We start from the raw sequence: 19,335 nt of genomic DNA on the forward strand, positions 1-19,335 counted from the left end.
CAAGTTCTGCTTAAGAAAATGATCACTCATAAATGGTGTTCTGTTATTTTTGGCAAGCGAGACCAAGCCCGCCTGCTGCAGGTGCGGCCACTTATTCTACTTATTTAGCTTTCATTTTTTATGAATTTTGAATTGACTCGTTTTATTCTTGTTTTGTTTTATTTAATCGATCATTTATTGATAGTCATTGTGACATTTTACCTTGTTGTTTTCTTATGTGCTGCGTAAAGCACAATGTAAACTTTTAGACATGTTATACTTATAATTACATTATAATTATTAGTACATTTATTTTGTTGCCATTCCTCCTACATACTGGCAAATGTTATCCGATAGATGTGTATTCTCTACACAGTAAAATCCTCAGTGTTAATTTAACAATTTGTAAAAATGTGTTAGATTGTCACGGCTTTACAGTGTCAACAGAAATGCCACCTCTGAAGCAGAGTTCAGGGTTGCGTTTGAATGTGTACTCTCTCTCTGAGTTGATTGATGTACTAAGACAGGGGTCTTCAACAGGGGGTCCGGGACCCCTAGGGGGTCCCCAGAGTTACTACAGGGGGTCCTCCAAATCTTTGAGTGAAATCTTTTTTTATATTAAGGACTTGAACCCTAGCGTCCATATTCTGAGAACTTTAGCAAAAATAGCAGATCTACAAGCTCACAACGCCTCGATCGGCTATTTTTGGCAAAGGTTTGGTGTAGAGGGGAAAAAGAGCAGACTAAGTACTGAGTGAAAGGTCAAGTTTATTAAGTATTGACGGTTCAAGTGGTTAAATATCTGAAAACACACATGTACATGAATTCAAAATACACTGATGATTATGCTGTCAAACGATGAAACTATTATGGAATCTATGAACAGGTTGTGGGGGTCCCTGCTTCATCTCTCTCTCTACTAAGGGGTCCTTGGCCTGAAAACGTTGAAGACCCCTGTACTATTTTTGACAATGTTTACACGTGAAAGACTCTTAAGAGATTATGTATTCGCTGCTTTGATTGTTTACAGATCAGTTGTCAGTAGTATATTTAGTACACTGTATGGAAGTAATTATTAAACAACCAAGTACAACAGTGGTGTTTTCATGTGTAGTTTTATTCGGATGCAACCTTTTTTAAGTAGCTTTGCCCGATGTATGAAGATTCTAGGAAAGTCTCCATTCAATAATACTGCATAAAGAGTATTCTACATTGGCACACAAGAAATCATTCAGACATCTACCAAACCATAAAGTAACAATTCTTATGTGTAACAGTGTAACAGGACTTCAGGGGCATTGAGCAGGCAATGGTAGTGCAGGGTAAGTACAAAACGTGTACAAAACAAATCATTCTTACGATAAAGCCCTCAGTTGGACCATCAACTATTAGAAGAAAGTTCCTCCCTAAATAATACCACATTTGACTTTGTGCACTTCCATGTTAGTAAGACCAACTAATCCTTACATGCTCACGTTTGCATTAGAATCCTTTAGTTCCACATGCAGAGCCATCTCCTGGGATCACCCCTCTTACACCAACACATCTTCATAACACAGAAAGTATTATTTTCTCAAAAAGGTATAGGTACTATTCCTTATTCTGTATCCTCTCCTGGGAATTATGATCAAACTGTTCAATGAATATTATTAAAAACAATTCTTAGCAAGGGAAGGCACACATTCACACAGTAATGAGAACTTCAGTTCCAGGTAACCAAAGTGCTCCGAGTTTGCCATTCAATCGGGAGATAACTTGGACTTGGGGCACCAGATCAATCCAATAAACGACCTGGTCCAGTAGAACTATGCACAGTAGCAGAACGGGGCTGGGAGCAGGGTGGTAGTTTCTCTCTTGCCCCAGTCCAAACTTAAACACGCCTTTGTCTCTTTCTCTCTCTTATGGTTCCTGTCAATCATCTCCCATCATACTTTTCCACCTCCTCCCACTCCAACCTTCTAGACTGTGATGCATTGAGCGGCAGTTCAAGTTGTCTCTTGAGAACTGTCGTGGCTCGCTGCAACTTGCTGACCTTCCTGGGGAGGGCAAGAGTGATGGCTCTCTGTCTTTGCTTCTGGGCCTCCACCACCAACTGCCGGAAGGAAGGAAGGAAGGAAGGAAGGAAGGGAGGGAGGGAAGGAAGAAAGAAAGATGGAGGGGGGAATATAGGGAGGAAGTAAAGGAGTTCAGAGGTTAGTTATGAGAGAAAGAGAAGTAGGTGCAGTGTACTGTTCATTGGTAGTAAAATAAACTGTAGAAGAAAATAAGCAGGCATGCTGTGTTCTGATATTTTACATGAAACGTGAAACAAAGCAATTAAGTATAGCTTAACATATTGGATTAACAGTTAGTTACTGTACTTGGTACTCCTTGGAATAATTTGCGGTGTCATCTTCCTCCACGTATCTTTTATAAGGTCCGCGAGGCTTCGCCATGCTGTGGCTCGCTTCTGGCTAGCCCCATATAGAACCTCACCCGTCGCTGCATACTGTTGTGCTCCGAGCCGAGGTCCTATTCCCCTTGGGGGGGTCGAACGCCTCCAACGTTGAGGTAGAAAACACTCTTCCCGAAATTGTATCCACAAAGTAAAGGTAGTTCCGAGCTCCCAGACTGTGATAACCTAACCAGGGTCAATAAAACATGAACCAGGGCACGAAACAATCCGTTAAAATCGCTAGTTTTGTCAGCCGGTAATGTTTACAAGCCTGGAAGTTGCAGCCGGAATGGCAGCATTAGCGCCCCCTCTGGTCGAATGTCTGTTCGAATGCAGCGACGGTTGGGGCAACGTTCGACCAGAGGGGCCGCTAATGCTGCCATTCCGGCTGCAACTTCCAGGCTTGTAAACATTGCCGGCATGACAAAACTAGCGATTTTAACGGATTGTTTCGTGCCCTGGTTCATGTTTTATTGACCCTGGTTAGGTTATCACAGTCTGGGAGCTCGGAACTACCGTTACTTTGTGGATACAATTTCGGGAAGAGTGTTTTCTACCTCAACGTTGGAGGCGGACAAACCCCTGAATGGTTGTATGAGTCGATCTTTGATCTTCTTATTATTACTGCAATCAGGAGATATAGAATCGAATCCAGGGCCTGTAGCTACCAGACAGATGACCCGAAGACTAGCTGCTCTCGCTACTGCAGCTGGATTGACGACGGCAGATCCTTCTTTGTCTGTGATCAGCGAAGCTAACGATGCTAACTTAGCTAGCTCCTCACTGATGAATCCTGAGGGACTAACAACGGGCTACTCCAGATGTCCTGACCAGCCGACCTCCGACGATCACACGGCAGTCGCCTCCGCGGACTCACGGATCGTCGAAGGACCCCCTGGCTCACGGACCCCCGGTGAACCCTCGGCGATCGCCCCCGCATGACTAGCTCAGCACGAGACCAGCATCATCAACGCAAGTCACACAACACCGGACCCCGGCGGCCCCACCGACCCACCCGACCTGCAGACGCACCCGGCGGACCCCTTCATGGACCCGGTGGACCCCCTCATGGACCCAGCACCCCAGAACAGAGTCTACATTAACTCTGCTCCACGCTGGCTAACGGAGAAGGCCAGAGCGCTGTTTTCTACCTGGGTTAAATCGGTGACCACGGGCCCTCACCACCCCATCCCCCAACTTTTCATGGAGACCCCTTTGTCCCTTTGTCCCCCTCTGAAGCCCCCAGAGACTGCAACCAACCCCCCCTCCCCCACCGACGCCGTTGCGAACACTTCCATAGACCTCGCCATGGACTTTGCCAGCCGCTTTGTGAAAAGAGGTATTCATATTATGCACTTAAACATTAACAGTTTGTTTGCTAAATTTGAACAAATCAAGCATATGGTTCACGAAGGTAAGGTCCATTTTCTAACCTTCTCAGAGACCAAACTTGATGACTCTATCACTGACTCTCAGATCGAAATTGACAACTACTCGGTCATCCGAAATGATAGAAACAGATTTGGTGGTGGTGTATGCATGTATGTTCATAACTGTATTAAGTATATCCCCCGCCCTGACCTACAACACAGCTCTTTAGAAACTGTATGGGTGGAAGTGATTCTTAAGAAAGCTAAAAACATACTAATCGGTGCCATCTATAGACCGCCCGACCAAAATGATTTCTATGAGTTACTGGAGGAGAGCCTTGCACCGGTGGACAATGTTGAAAAATACATTATTGGCGATTGGAACACAGACATGCTTCGTAAAGAAGCTCCTCTATTCAAAAAGTTCAATAAGCTATGTAATCAACAGGGTTTCACTCAGCTCATCACCAAGCCAACTAGGGTTACAGATAACTCTCAAACCACCATAGATCTCATTGTAACCACAGACAAATCTAAAGTCTCCGCGAGTGGGACTATTGAATGTGGTGGTCTAAGCGACCATGATATCATTTACTGCACCCGCAAAATACATAAGTCCAAAGCTGACGGCCACAAAACAGTTGAAGCTAGAAACCTCAAAACCTACTCTAGCGAAGCCTTTAACCACAAACTGGAGAATTCTGACTGGTCCCCAGTACTAGCTAGCACTCAGGTCGATGAAGCCTGGCTAGGCTTTAAATCCATTTTCAACACTACCCTAGACGAAGTGGCTCCTTTGCGTAGGGTCAGGGTTAAAGCCCGCTCACAGCCATGGTGGAATTCGGAAATCTGTGAATCAATGAAACTCAGAGACAAAAAATACTCTGAGAAACGCAAATATAATCACAAACTCAAAAAAGGCCCCAATAAACACCTTAAAGCCAAATTAGAAATAGTCAGTTTAGAGGCTAATAAACTGAGAAATCGGACAACCTCCTTAATCCTTTCTGCCAAAAAAAACTACTTGGATGAGAAAGTTGAGGAAAACATCCACAAACCACGAGACCTATGGAAGCTATTTAAAACCCAGCTAGGCTGTGGTGCTAAACTCAGATCCATAGCCAGCAACATATCCATCCAAACTCCCATAACCCTCCTCACGGATAGTCTTGATGTAGCCAAAAATCTCAACATCTACTTCACCTCCATGGCCAAAAATCTGGTCAATAAACTGCCCGCTCCATCTGGGCTGTTTGGTGTTAGGCACATCTTGAAATTCTACAGGAACCTTGGGGTATGCAAAGAGAACTTTAAACTTGCCACGGTGTCAACTGATGAAGTGTTTAAAAAACTGCGCACCCTACCTCAATTCAAGGCCACTGGCCATGATAAAATTGCCCCCAAATTTCTCATAGACTCAGCTGCCACCATTGCCCCAATCATTACCCATATTATTAATCTATCTATCAAGCAGGGTTATGTCCCCCAGGACTTCAAATTAGCCAAGGTAACCCCCCTGCACAAAAAAGGCAGTAAACTTGACCCTGGCAACTACAGGCCAATCTCAATCCTTAGTTCCATCTCTAAGGTAATGGAAAAAATTGTCTATGAACAGGTGGCTAGATATCTTGAAGAGAATAAACTGATCTACGAGTTCCAGTCTGGCTTCAGAGAGTCCCATTCCACAGATACATGCCTCATCTATTTGAATGATTACATCAAACGTGAAATTCACGATGGCAAATATTGTGGCATGGTCATGCTGGACCTCCAGAAGGCATTTGACACCGTCGATCATTCTATTCTGATCGAAAAACTCAAAGCTATTGGTCTTGATAGCACAGCAGTGAGATGGATGCACTCTTACTTGGTGGGGAGGGAACAGATGGTGGAAGTCAACGGAACCCTGTCCCCCCCCCTCCCAGTAAACTGTGGAGTACCTCAAGGGAGTATACTAGGACCACTGTTGTTCTTAATATACGTAAACGACATGTCATCTGCTTGTGACTGCAATCTGTTTCTGTTCGCGGATGACTCGGCTCTCCTAGTCTCAGGCAGAGACATTTTGCAGGTTGAAAAGGCCCTTAACTGTGAACTTAACAAAATCTGCACCTGGCTCAATGACAACAGACTCTCAATTCACCTAGGCAAAACTGAATGTATCCTCTTTGGATCTAGTCAGAAACTTAGCCTAGTTGAGAACTTCACAATTAAAGTAGGTGACACTGTGATAGAAAGAAAAAACCACATCTGCTACCTGGGTTGCATCCTGGAGGCTAACCTATCCAGTGAAAAAATGACCACCAAGGTAATTAATAAAGTCAATCAACGAATTCGCTTCTTGCAAAGAGTTGCCCCACTGATCAATATTAAATCCCGAAAGACACTAGGAGGTGCTCTTATTGGGCCCCTCATTGATTACGGAGTCCTTGTCTGGTATCGCGACGCCCCAGCTGCCTTAAAGCTAAAGCTCCAAACAGCCCAAAACAAACTAATTAGGGTTGTGCTTGGTCTCCCTCCTCTGACCCACCTTACCGAGCATCACCACGAAAGCGTGGGGTGGCTCAAAGTAGCTGACAGAGTACAGCATCTTGCAATGGGCCTGGTGTACAAGATACACTACACCTCCAAGATTCCCATGTACCTGACAAACTACTTCTTAAAGGTCAAGGATGTTCACGATCATAACACCAGAGGCAGCTCCACTAATCATCATCAGCGTAGATTTAACACTAAACAAGGCGCTAACTCGTTCTCCTGCTATACCATCAACATGTGGAACGCCCTTCCACAAGCCCTAAAGGAGAGCAAATCCCTAGCCTCCTTCAAAATAGGTATGAAAAGTCACCTTCAGACAGCAGCTACCCGTGACTTGTAAATAGACTAAGCCCCCATGCTCCCCCCCCCTTTTTCTTTGTATTCTGCCTTTTGTATTTGATGTTATGCTTTTGAAACTGATATTATCCTAGATAAAGTACTATGTTCTATCCGTCTGTCTTTCAATGTTATATGAGATACTTAAAGTGTGGTTCCTGTGGAAATAAGCCTCGGCTTTCTAGGATCTCCTTTTAGTTGACCTTGTACCAGTGATTTGTACTGTCATGAAACTGTACTTTTTTCTATTGCAAACTTCTAATAAATTCTTCAATCAATCAATCAAAAGCGTTCGACCCCCCCACGGGGAAACCTTTATAGGACCTCGTCTCGGAGCACAACAGTATGCAGCGACGGGTGAGGTTCTATATGGGGCTAGCTTCTGGCTGACCTTCCTGCACAGGGCAAGAGTGATGGCTCTCTGTCTTTGCCTCTGGGCCTCCACCTCCAGCTGCCTGAAGGGACTCAGTCTGCATGGCCTAAAGTAAGAAGGAAAGAAACAGAAAGGTTTTACTGAAATCCTCAGAATGAGTGAAATAACCTGTTAAAAAAAAGAAAAGCAAGCAGGCTTTGTTCTGATCTTATCAAACATGAAAGCAAGGCAATCTTAAATAGTTTAACATAACTGTTAGGTCTACTTTTAATTTCCATCTGTACTTGGTGCTCCTCGGAACATCTGCTGTGGAACCTGGTTCCAAGTATCTTTTATAAGGTCCGCGACGTTTCGCCATCACTGTAACTTTACGCAACAAGCAGCTATGCTAGCTACCAGGTGGCCAGCTCTGATGAGACTAATTAAGATCAAAGGTTTCTTAGACCACGCCCCAAGCGGGTGGTCTGGGGGATTTTAATGTTATTTTGGGGGTTTGATAGGCCTACTTTTATCAGGCTTTTGATCCATTAAAAACTAAAAATTGATTTGATGACTGAAGCAATAAAAGATGAATTTAATAATAACCACTAATTACTAAAGTGAGTATCTCTTTATAATTGCATTCAATTACAATGTATCACGGAGTGTATAGGTAAGAGCTAGATCTCTCACTCACAGTAGGCTATCACCTTTCAACAAAAAGAACAATTGGAGACAAGTCAGGGTTGGCTCTTCGCAGGCAGGTAGGCCTATGCCTTTACAGGTCTGCAACAATCAATCAACTATGGGGCTGTGGCATAATGTATGTCAAACTGGGGAAATTAAATGGTTTGAGAACCAATGCTGTACTGTGCAATGTGCATGCAAACTCAAGTCTCCATGGGGTGAGTAATTACTAGATACAAGTCATTTTGGGGTGAACTACTCCTGTAACCTCCCATTAAACCTACCAGAAGACATTTTCATGTTGCTCAGAAATTCCCACACTAATCCTGGAGCCGAGGAAAGGTGGCAACTCAGTCACACAGTTCCTTCCTACACAACGTATTATTAGACTTATGTCATTATGTGTGTCAATGCGAATATTACACACTTGTCAAAGTACTGAGTTCACTGATGTTATAACAATCTATAACTCACATAAAGACATTCATTCAGATTTAATAAATCACACACCCTGGCTGCTATGATAACATACATAACATGTTTATATAGAGTATATTCTGTTGGCTACCAGTAGAGGGCAGCATCAGTTCAACATAGCCTGTTTCAATTTGCTTGTAATATTTGTAGTGTAAACCAGGGCTGTTCTCACCAAGCCCTATACAGTAGTAGCCTATATTTCTGTTCTTCCTTGGCTTACTACTGCAAACCTCTCATTACAGCAGAGGAAGGTTTCATAAGGATGTGTTCGCAAATTCTCACACAATTTGTCAAACTTTATTTATCCAGGAGAAAGGTGACTGACTCCCAGTCACAGTTACACACATTACGTATTAGACTTCTGTCCATATGTGTGTTAGAGCCATGGAGGTGCAGAGAATGTTAGAGAGGCAGGGGCTGAAATTTCTAAAAGGGCCTTTTGGTGGAAATATCGAAAATAGCAGACCTCCAAGCTCACAACGCGTCGCAGCACGACGCGTTGTGAGCTTGGAGGTCTGCTATTTTCAATAATTCTTTCAACATAAGGTAGGTAATAGGTACTTCTCTTGAATACTACCTTCAAGTATGGCATGGAAAGAGGGCATTTGCAATTCTTTCACCATAGTAAAAACTGCATTCATGGTCTGGAGAGGGCACATTCATGATCTGGAGAGGGGACATTCATGGTCTGGAGAGGGCACATTCATGGTCTGGAGAGGGCACATTCATGGTCTGGAGAGGGCACATTCATGGTCTGGAGAGGGCACATTCATGATCTGGAGAGGGCACATTCATGATCTGGAGAGGACACATTCATGGTCTGGAGAGGGCACATTCATGGTCTGGAGAGGGCACATTCATGATCTGGAGAGGACACATTCATGGTCTGGAGAGGGCACATTCATGGTCTGGAGAGGACACATTCATGGTCTGGAGAGGGCACATTCATGGTCTGGAGAGGGCACATTCATGATCTGGAGAGGACACATTCATGGTCTGGAGAGGGCACATTCATGGTCTGGAGAGGGCACATTCATGATCTGGAGAGGACACATTCATGATCTGGAGAGGACACATTCATGATCTGGAGAGGACACATTCATGATCTGGAGAGGACACATTCATGGTCTGGAGAGGGCACATTCATGGTCTGGAGAGGACACATTCATGATCTGGAGAGGACACATTCATGATCTGGAGAGGACACTTTCATGGTCTGGAGAGGGCACATTCATGATCTGGAGAGGGCACATTCATGGTCTGGAGAGGGCACATTCATGGTCTGGAGAGGGCACATTCATGATCTGGAGAGGGCACATTCATGGTCTGGAGAGGGGAAGGATAAAAGGGCAGGGGCTCAAGCCCCCTTTGATGTCTATGCCTGCACGTGCCAGAGCAAATGGAATGTCACTCCAAATACAGTTATCAAAATAGTTCACTGGGTTATAAAGAGTTCAGTGTTAACTGACATAAAGACATTCAATCATGGATGTCACATTACAGAATTGATTAAACATACCATGATGATAACACCAGGTAACAGGTTTATAACCTGTTTATATAGTACATTCCCTTGGCTCGCAGTAGAGCACAGCATATTCAACAGATTATCTCACATCAATCAAAGTTCACATCACCTGTCATCATCGCTAGTTCCATGAAATAGTGCTGCAGGGATGATGACATAAACATACACTCAAACGCACGCACATACAGTAGGCCTAAATGCTTGTTGCATGCATGCTCACACTCTCATTCACACACACACTGTGCAAACAATCATGATACATTAGTTTGAAAGTAAAAAAAGGAAGAAAGAAAAACCCTATATTGTTAATTGTTCCTCCTAAGTAAATAAAGGACTTACTGTACTAATAAGGTAATCACATTTTTGATCTATATTTCATTGAAGTGTACTGTGTGCCATGCAGCAAACATTTATCAAACCTTATTATCCAGGGGAAAGGTGACTGAGCGAGTGCAGATGCTTGTTCAACACTGGGTCTGTAAATATACTTTTACTGCTCCTTGTATTCATGATTTCTTGTATAGTAGTGTTCAGTATGCTATGTTGTATATGTCTTGATGAATTTAATACATAGGAATTGATTGATTGATTGATTGAAGAGATTATTAGAAGTTCGCATAAGAAAGGGTACAGTTCCATGACAGTACAGTTCACTCAACTAAAAGGAGATCCAAGAAATCCTTTCGGCTAGTTTACATAGGAAACCTTTATGTATCCCATATAAAATTGAATGACAGATGGATAGAACACAGTAGGCCTTCTATGCAGAGGATATCATTAGCAAGACGCCTCAGGGCGACAAGCGATGGCCATGTCTTGGCCATCTGGCCAGTGAAGTATGTCGGACCAGTTACCCATGTATGAAGACCACTGGTACCCATATATGGAGATCCATGGAGACATGCTGAGAGACCCCTTAAATGCTTACTCAGTTATTCGTCACAGTGATGTCAGAGCATGATAGTTATTCCCAGATATGCGCTTAATATTATATTGATGACAATGGGACAGCGATCTCCATATATGAGCATAAAAGCGACTTCAAGCCAGAGCGTGACGTCAGAGCTTGATGTCAGAGCGACAAACCCGCATAGAACCACAGAGTCAGGCGTGACAGACAGAGATAAACACATACAGACAAGCTGTGACATGAATGATGATGTGTTAAGATTTTGCATCATATGATGCAGCATGATGACTCATATGATGCAAAATGCATCATCATTCATGCTGAAATACTAAAATATCTCAAAACACAGATTGAACACAAAAAATAACTCAGGATTGTGTTGATCGTGTCCCAAACAACGGAGATCTCTGTGTCATCAATATTAAGCCCATATCTTGGAATGTCCATATATGGACGTCAATGAATAAAATCTATTCAATGAATATAAATTAAACTATATATAACATATCTCTCATCAAAATGCAAGCACTCGATTCCCGATGAAGTCGGTCCATTTGACATATTGCCCAAGTGCGTGCCACCAAAACTGTGGGAGAGTAGCATGGAAAAATAATGTGTATTTGGAAAGAAAGGTAGGCCAGAGCTCTGATGCTGTATGCTTTTCCTCTGTTGATGAATCTTCTTCAATAAATGGTCAACCTTCACCCTGACTGGATGGATATTCATATTTTTCCATTTTATTGGACTTGAACCCCTCCAAAAACCATTTACTGTAGTGTACAGTACACATATGTAATAACCCTATAGTGTAATAACCCTAGCCCCTTCTGTCCACATATTTAAATATAAAAGAGGAGAGAAATGATGCATATTTGTTATGAATTATGATTATGGGACTGATCTTTATCTAATTGACCCAGTGCATACATGTGTTGAATCTCTCTAATATAGTCCGCAACACTGGTTTTATTGCTTCAATGAAGCAATAAAACAGAGCTGAGTATTTACCAGTGTTGCGGACTCTATTCTTCTCTTGTATTGCCGTTTGTCCAGCACCTGGGCTAGAGTGGATTTGTGCATGCACTATCACCCCTGTTTGAATCTCTCTAATCTCTCTCACTCAACCAATCTCTCACTCTCAACCAACATCAGAAAAGTAGTTACTATTGAGCAGATTGAGAGGGTGGTTACAGATCTGGCAGTTTGAACAGCCGCTGATTCATCGCCATTTAATGCCATTGAAGTTAAAAGATTTGAGAACTTGTGTTTATTGTTTGTGTTAATGTTCAAATGGCCTTTTTTCTATTTTAATCTAGTATTATTGCAGTGTAATATTTGTTTGATTATATTGTATGTCCATAAATAATAATAAACTGGTGAATTAAGATTTGGTATATAAATAAAGATTTATTAATAATTGATTCATAATACAGTACATCGCAATCAATGAAAATGCAATATATAGATGTACATACTTTAATGATACAACTTAAACTGTCTAACAGTTACATTTAAATCAGAAACGAATAAATATGTTTTTTTCTTTTACTTGCATCTCTAGATTAACAATAGCAGCGTTCAGAATTAAGTACCAAAGACAAATGCAGACAATAGAACATTGACATAACAGTTTATTCATCTCTTGTCAACTCTGAACAAAACAAAACCATCTCAGCCACAACATGACTCCTTCGCAAAAACAAAACAAAAACCAAAACACAATTCAGCGCCCCAGATAGGGTTGATTGATTGTCTTGTCTGATCTGATAGCCAATTAGCCTGGACTAGGGCTGGGCAATGTATTGTCCAATCAGACTCCTCTGTGTCTGGGTGTCCAAGACCGCCCCTTTCACATATGGTAGGAAGCGTCCCAGATTAAGTCAACTCCCGGAGCGAATCAGTCTTGATTCCAGGCTAATATCAAGGTATTTGATCAAACATTTTGATATTAGATTTTGTCCATATCACCCAGCCCTACTGGAACGGCAGGCAGTATACCACAGGCAGAATATACCACTTTTATACTGTATATATACCACTAACCCTTCCATCCCTATTTTGGGCATGTCATCATAGGCCACATCCTTCTAACATTCTTCAAAAGAATGTAGATCTACAAGCTTATAATGCATCGAGCCATGAATAGATTCCAGGCATAATGTGACGTAAGGCAAGGCAAGTTTATTTATTGAAAGTGTCTCCAAATAGAGCACGCAGTAGGACAGATGGGTGCGGACTCTAAGTGAACAGTTTATAGAAACAGTCCGGACTCACAAGGTGTTTTTCTTAGCTTTTATTTATTTACCGCAGCTGCAGTCTCTGATAAACTGACGTGTTTCGGCCACTCAGGCCTTCATCAGCGGTCATCTGCTGCAGGCAATTTAAAGAAACTTCACCCTGTGAATGCGGACCGTTTCTATAGACAATTCAAAGTGCTGTACATAAAACATTGAGATATGACGACACAGAGCAAGCATGTAATTGAAAGTATCACAGCCCAGGGTCGCAGATGGCCTAGCGGTTAAAACGCTAAGGCACTAATGTAGCCTGACAGTGAGTCGCACCTTTGTTTCCCGAGCCTGACGACCTTTTACTGCTTGTCACTCCCTGTCTTCCATTCCTGTCATTCATTTCCACTTCCCTGTCACTTCCATGCACTGTACCAACCAAAGATATCTAGAAAGGATACACTACACAGCCCCCCTGCCAACCTGGCAGCATAGGCCATGCAAAGTATTATTTACAGTATTATAATCAGTAAAATAATATATCTCTCGACAGAATGGGGAATTAGGGGCAGCTGCATATCTTGATCGAATCCATATTTTATGCGAAACTCCCAATATTCGCATAAAAGTAGTAGATGAATCATGTCTGATTATGTATTTTTTTGGTTTTGTTTTGTTTTTGCAACATTTCAAATGCTTGCGTAAAATGCACTTGACAATTTATGGAAACATGGTTAGTGAGACCTCTCTCTCTCTCTCTCTCTCTCTCTCTCTCGCTTTCTTTCTCTCTCTCTCTCTCTCTCTCTCTCTCTCTCTCTCTCTCATTCTCTCTACCCTTACATACCATAGCCCTTTAGGCTGCCCAAGGATCTTTACTGTGTAGTAGGTTGTTAAGTTAAGCCCACCCTCAGTCACACACAATCCATCCGCTGATCTTTGCACCCTCGTCCTCGTGCTCGAGTGTCCAGCATTGTCGCCCCCCTCCCTTAGCGACTGTGTATGGCTCGGTCTTGTCGAGGCAAAATCCTGGCCTTGGAAGCCAGGGCCGCTTTTCGCGTCATGGTGGTACAGCGGCTCATGATGTCCTGAGCCCTCGGCCTGGGAGGCACTCTCGGGGCCTCCGGCTCCGCCTTGCTCCCGCTGGACAAGTCCGAATCGGAACTACCGGAACAAGAGCACAGGTGGGGGAGGTAGGTGGGGCTGAGATCTCGGCAGGTGCGTCCACCGTCACTCATCGCCATCCTGGACAGGGGCGAGCAGTCGAGGCCCGGGCGGTTGTTCTGACGGTGCTCCTGCAGCGACCTGGGCCGGTAGACGGGGCAGAGATCCGGGACGGCGCGTCCGCCTTCACTGTAGGTACTGAACCCACTCTCCGGCGAGCTCATGGAAGAGTAAATGGACGCCGTGCTGCTGATGTGGCTCTTGCAGCTGCCCGGGATGGAGACGGTGGAGAAAGTGGAGAAGTCGGACGCCATGCTCGCGCTGCTTTTGCGGCCGTCCAGAGAACTGTCCGAGTGGAGTCGCGGGGTGGTCCCGGCTGACCCATGCATGATGGGCTGAATGGAGGCACTGTGAGAGTTGTGTTCGTCGTGATGAGAACATGAATAGTAGCTGCCACCGCGGGGGAATATGACGGGGGAATCGGTAGTTGTCAAGTTCAAGGCGGAAGTGGGCAGCTTATTCTTCAGGTTGTGCAGGCACGCTCGTGGGTTGTTGTACGGCTGCAGGTGCATTGAGGGAACGTAACCTGTTTTGGTTTTGTTTCTGAAAGAGATAAATATTCAGCGGAAATTAGGTTTCAATTGATAAAACACAGTTAAATAGTATACATTTTAAGCACCTTCAACCTGGCATCCCTATTTTAGGATTGTCATTATAGGCAAATCACTTTCAAACATATTTGTTTTGAAGAGGATTCAATATTCAAAATATCACATACATCTACGATCTTGTGAACTCTATTCAGTGTATGATGTGGTGCTCAAAAAACGTTTGAATTGTCTTTTTCACTTAAAAATCTTTTAAGTCTTCAAATGTTTTGCCGAGCGACATTTTGTATTTATTTCTCTTCACAATCTTCACAAAATCAACAGGAGGTTGACATTGCAATTACAATACTTGGAGTTACGTCAGGGCAAGGTAACTACAGTATGCGACGCAAACCTCTATATACCAAAGCGCCATTGTGCTTTCAGGAATGGAGCAGGAGTTGTGGGGGGAGAGAAGGGGAGTGTGGAAACAGAAAAACAAAAACATGACTGATTGACACTGCACTGCGTCATTGGAGCTCTGGATCAGTTGAGTCCAGGTCAACTTTGATCCGTAGTGCGTCACACCCATCACACAGTGACACGTTTCCGGCATCAGTTTATAGCCTTGTGTTGCTGGCTTCCCTTGAAAATGACTTGTCCACAATGCTGGGGACACTAAACCACCCACTGCACGCAGCTAATGGCAATATTTGAGTTTACAATCCAATTCAGGTGGTAAGACCATTATAAAAGCTTAAATAAACAGTCTTTATTCTCTTTTGCTTAGTTTGTAGTGCCATTAGACCAGTGTTGGAAAAAGTACTCAAATATTTTACTTAAAGGAACTCCACCACTTTTCAACCTATGTTCATATAATTGGTCCTCACTCAAAAATACCTTTTTTCTTTTCTTTTTTTTTCAGAGGAGGGCTGTGGGCAGGTCAGAAACCCATCGTCTTGTGACATCATCGATTGCCAATCCAGTTTATAGAAACTGCAGGCTTTCTATTCCTGAAAAGTTGCAATTTTAAAGTGGAAGCCATTGTTCTCGCAATAATAAAAATCTAAATATTTCTTTCAAAAATATTGATTAAATCTTTTTTTGGGAAAATGATGATGTCACAAGATGATGGATTCTGAACTTCCCACAGCTCTCCTAGGAGGACTGAGTAGAAAAAAATTGTGATATTTTATCATGAACATTAGTGAGGACCTATTATATGAAGACAGGTTGAAAAGTGGTGAACTACTCCTTTAAGTATCAATACTGCAATGTAGATGTCACGCTTTGATAGAGAAACAGTACGGTCGAGAAACGGAGCACTCGTCGTGCGGCACGGGGCGGAACCAGCGGTCGCCACAACAACGTCCTCCAGGCGGAGCCGCTCGATTGTCCACGACATTGCAAGCGGCGCGAAGGCCAGCGGACCTTGGTCCTGCTCTTCGCCCCCGAGCGCTGCAGGCGCAAGTGGCCGCGAAGAGCGGGCCAGGGCCGCGCGGCCGGCGGAGCGCCGCGCGAGTTACGAAGCCGTGGTGAATGCAATCGTTATATTTATGCCCAGGCCGTAAGGCCTGGGCAAGCCCACGATAAACGCCCTGTCCAAGTGACTACAATGGAGCGTTCCCTAGCTCATAGTAAGCTAATGGCTAAACATTGCCGAGCTAGGCTAGTAAATAAAGAAAGAGAGTCGCAAACGAGTGACGTCAGCGCCTTCACTAGTGAATGGCTGTCGTCGCCATCTGGTGGTGATTGGTGTGTGGTGAACGACAAAACAAGCGCTCTTACAATGAACGTACTGAGTTACCCAAACATACTGTAACATAGACATATAGTAAAAGTCCGGAATTCAAAATGTATTTGAGTAAAAGTACAAAGGTATTGGCATCCAAATGTACTTAATGTACCAAAAGTAGAAAGTACTCATTATGCAGGATGTCCCGTTTCAAGTTTTCTTATGTATAGTATTTTGTGTGTGTGTGTGTGTGTGTGTGTGTGTGTGTGTGTGTGTGTGTGTGTGTGTGTGTGTGTGTGTGTGTGTGTGTGTGTGTGTGTGTGTGTGTGTGTGTGTGTGAAAATAGCAGATCTACGAGCTTGTAGATCGGCTATTTTCAAATGGCCGAAATGTATAATGGGCTGTAGTGGTTAATGTACGTTTGTTAAGATAATCAAAATCATCAAAGTAACAAGTAACTCAAGTTTTCAATAAACGTAGTGGAGTAAAAAGTACAATGTTTGCCTCCGAGGTGTAGTGGAGTAGAAGTCAAAGTATTGCAAATTGTAAATACTCAAGTAAAGTAAAAGTACCTCAGAATTGTACAGTACCTAACCCATTCAGAACAGGTACACATTATTGTGTATCATTATTTTATGCTTTAACTATTGCCACGCTGTGAGCTTGTAGATCTGCTATTTTTGAAAAATCGTGAAAATTAGAATTTTGACCCGATTCTATAAGTGTCTTTTGAATCCTTCTAAGGTTTTTTGAAAAACCTATGTTTCTGTCAGCAATCTGGCCAGCCATCGTCAAAGAAAAGGTCCTTTTCACTTAACTGGAGCTCAGTTAGTCTGTTCTTGGGAGACTACTATGTCAATGGTTCTCAAACCTTTTCATGTGAAGGACCCCCAAACTGATTTATTTGGCCACGGACCCCCATCTCAAAATATTTAGTTCCAGGGACCCCCCAGAAGCAAAATTTGAGTTACAAACGTTCGCTTTGAAAATACATATATTCAAAGATTTGCACACATTTTCACGACTTTTTCAAAAATAGCAGATCTACAAGCTTGCAGTGCGGCACTCGGTGCCGCCCTGTGAGGTTGTATATCTGCTATTTTTCAATAGTTAAAGCATTCAATAATTCTAGGCCTAAACTAAATGTACTGAGTTTCACACCACTGCATTAGACAAATACCTGATGAGCCACCAGCCGCTGTCAGACTTCCTCAGCAGCTCCACCACAGAGCCTATGGTCAGGGACAGCTCATCGTGCTTTTTGGGGGAGTAGTTTCTGACCGCACAGTACAGGGCAGCTGTGGGGCAAGGCCAAATAAAGGGTTAAAAAAACTCCAAGTTTCAAATGTGTACATTCTTTCGCAAAGCAAAGCCCTGCTTCATCATGTAAGGCCGTCGCACAAAAGTAGTGAAAACAGCAGATCTACAAGCACACAACGCCTCGAGGCGCGAGGCGTTGTGTGCTTGTAGATCGGCTGTTTTCACTAGTTTAAGTCATTTTTAAAATGACCAATACAAAACAAACGGTTTCGGACATACAAGGTTTCCACCCGACAACGACGATATGATAAAATGGTAAATGGTGCATTTGTATAGTGCCAATTTATCCAAGGCGCTTTACATAGATTGTGCATTACATTCACCCATTCACACACACATTCATAGAGGAAACCATGCAAGGCACCAACCTGCTCACTGGGAGCAACTAGGGCTTCAGAGTCTTGCTCAAGGACTCTTTTGCATGTGAACAGGAGGAGCCGGGATTTGAATCGCCGACCCCATGGATTATTGGCCAAACTGCCATGATCTCTGTAGCGCAGGGCTACTCAACTTAAAGGGGAAGACCACCCATTTTCAATATTGAATTATGTCATTAATATAACTTAGAGGAGTTGTGTGGAAATAGAAAAAAAGTTCCCCCCCTTCTGTGTTGCCTAGAACTGGAGGATTGACTTTGGGGTTTGTATTGTAAAGTACAACGGTGTGATGTCATCAAGTTGTGATTTGCAATACAAACCCCAAAATCAATCCTCCAGTTCTAGGCAACACAGAAGGGGGGAACCTTTTTTTCTATTTAATGACAAAGTTCAATATTGAAAATGGGTAGTCTTCCCCTTTAAGATGGCCCAGGGGCCACTCAGCAAAATTCCAAAGGTCCAAGGGCCACAAGCTAAAAGTTAGGGTCCTATTTTGGATGTTCAGACAACGATTTTGTAACACACGGAAGTCACACCTCTCGGAACACCACCACTGAACTCTTCGTCACCATCATCGTCGTCAACACAGTCGTCATCCTCTTCCTGAGAGAGCTTCAAATATGGAGCGGGAAACCAAGCCATGCGCCTGTCTTCATGCTCCACCAGCCACCAGCCTGTCACCGTGTGACAAGTGACAAGAAGAACAACACAATGTTACGGACATTTTTTACACTCTCACAGATCAATTAATGTATTGTCTCCGCCAGGCCGGACTCACGAAAGGCCAGACAGCCGAAGGCCGCGGATTGCCCGAGATTATGTTTTCATTTCCGCCTGACAAGATTTACCGGCACTTTGTATTTTCGTCAAAACACACTTATTGAAACTCACTGGCCCAGAAAGCATTGATAACAACGGTCAAATGAAACCTACACAGTTAACCACTTTTAACTGTGTAACAGTCAGATATTAAATAGTTAACTAAATTAAATTAAATCCTTTCTCTTAACATACATATGTGGCAGCGCTACAACTGACCATCCCTATTTTAGTATGGCTAAAACATTCAATCTACAAGCTCACTGTGATACTTTGTGAGCTTGTATATTGTCCATCTTCAGCTATTCATTATGCGACAAATGATACAGGGCTAAAGTGGTTAATGAAAAACAAAACTCTAATGCTATACGTTCACGTTCACAGCAGCGAGTGCCAGCGACAAAGCAAGAGGCTCCAAGTCATTTTCAATGGAATCCTACATAAACTGATGCCTGGCACTTGTCGTTGAATGACGGGTGCAATGATGTGAAACAAAA

At 43.2% G+C, this 19,335-nt stretch overlaps 1 long non-coding RNA gene across 1 annotated transcript in view; it reads left to right on the forward strand.

Moving 5' to 3' along the window:
- LOC308303313 overlaps nucleotides 1–19,335 on the forward strand; it is a 468,570-nt gene that overhangs the window by 381,673 nt on the left and 67,562 nt on the right. The gene's annotated exons all lie outside the window — the stretch shown is intronic.

Source organism: Nannobrachium achirus (genome assembly GCF_963921795.1).
Source record: "Nannobrachium achirus genome assembly, chromosome: 18".
Taxonomy (NCBI): domain Eukaryota; kingdom Metazoa; phylum Chordata; class Actinopteri; order Myctophiformes; family Myctophidae; genus Nannobrachium; species Nannobrachium achirus.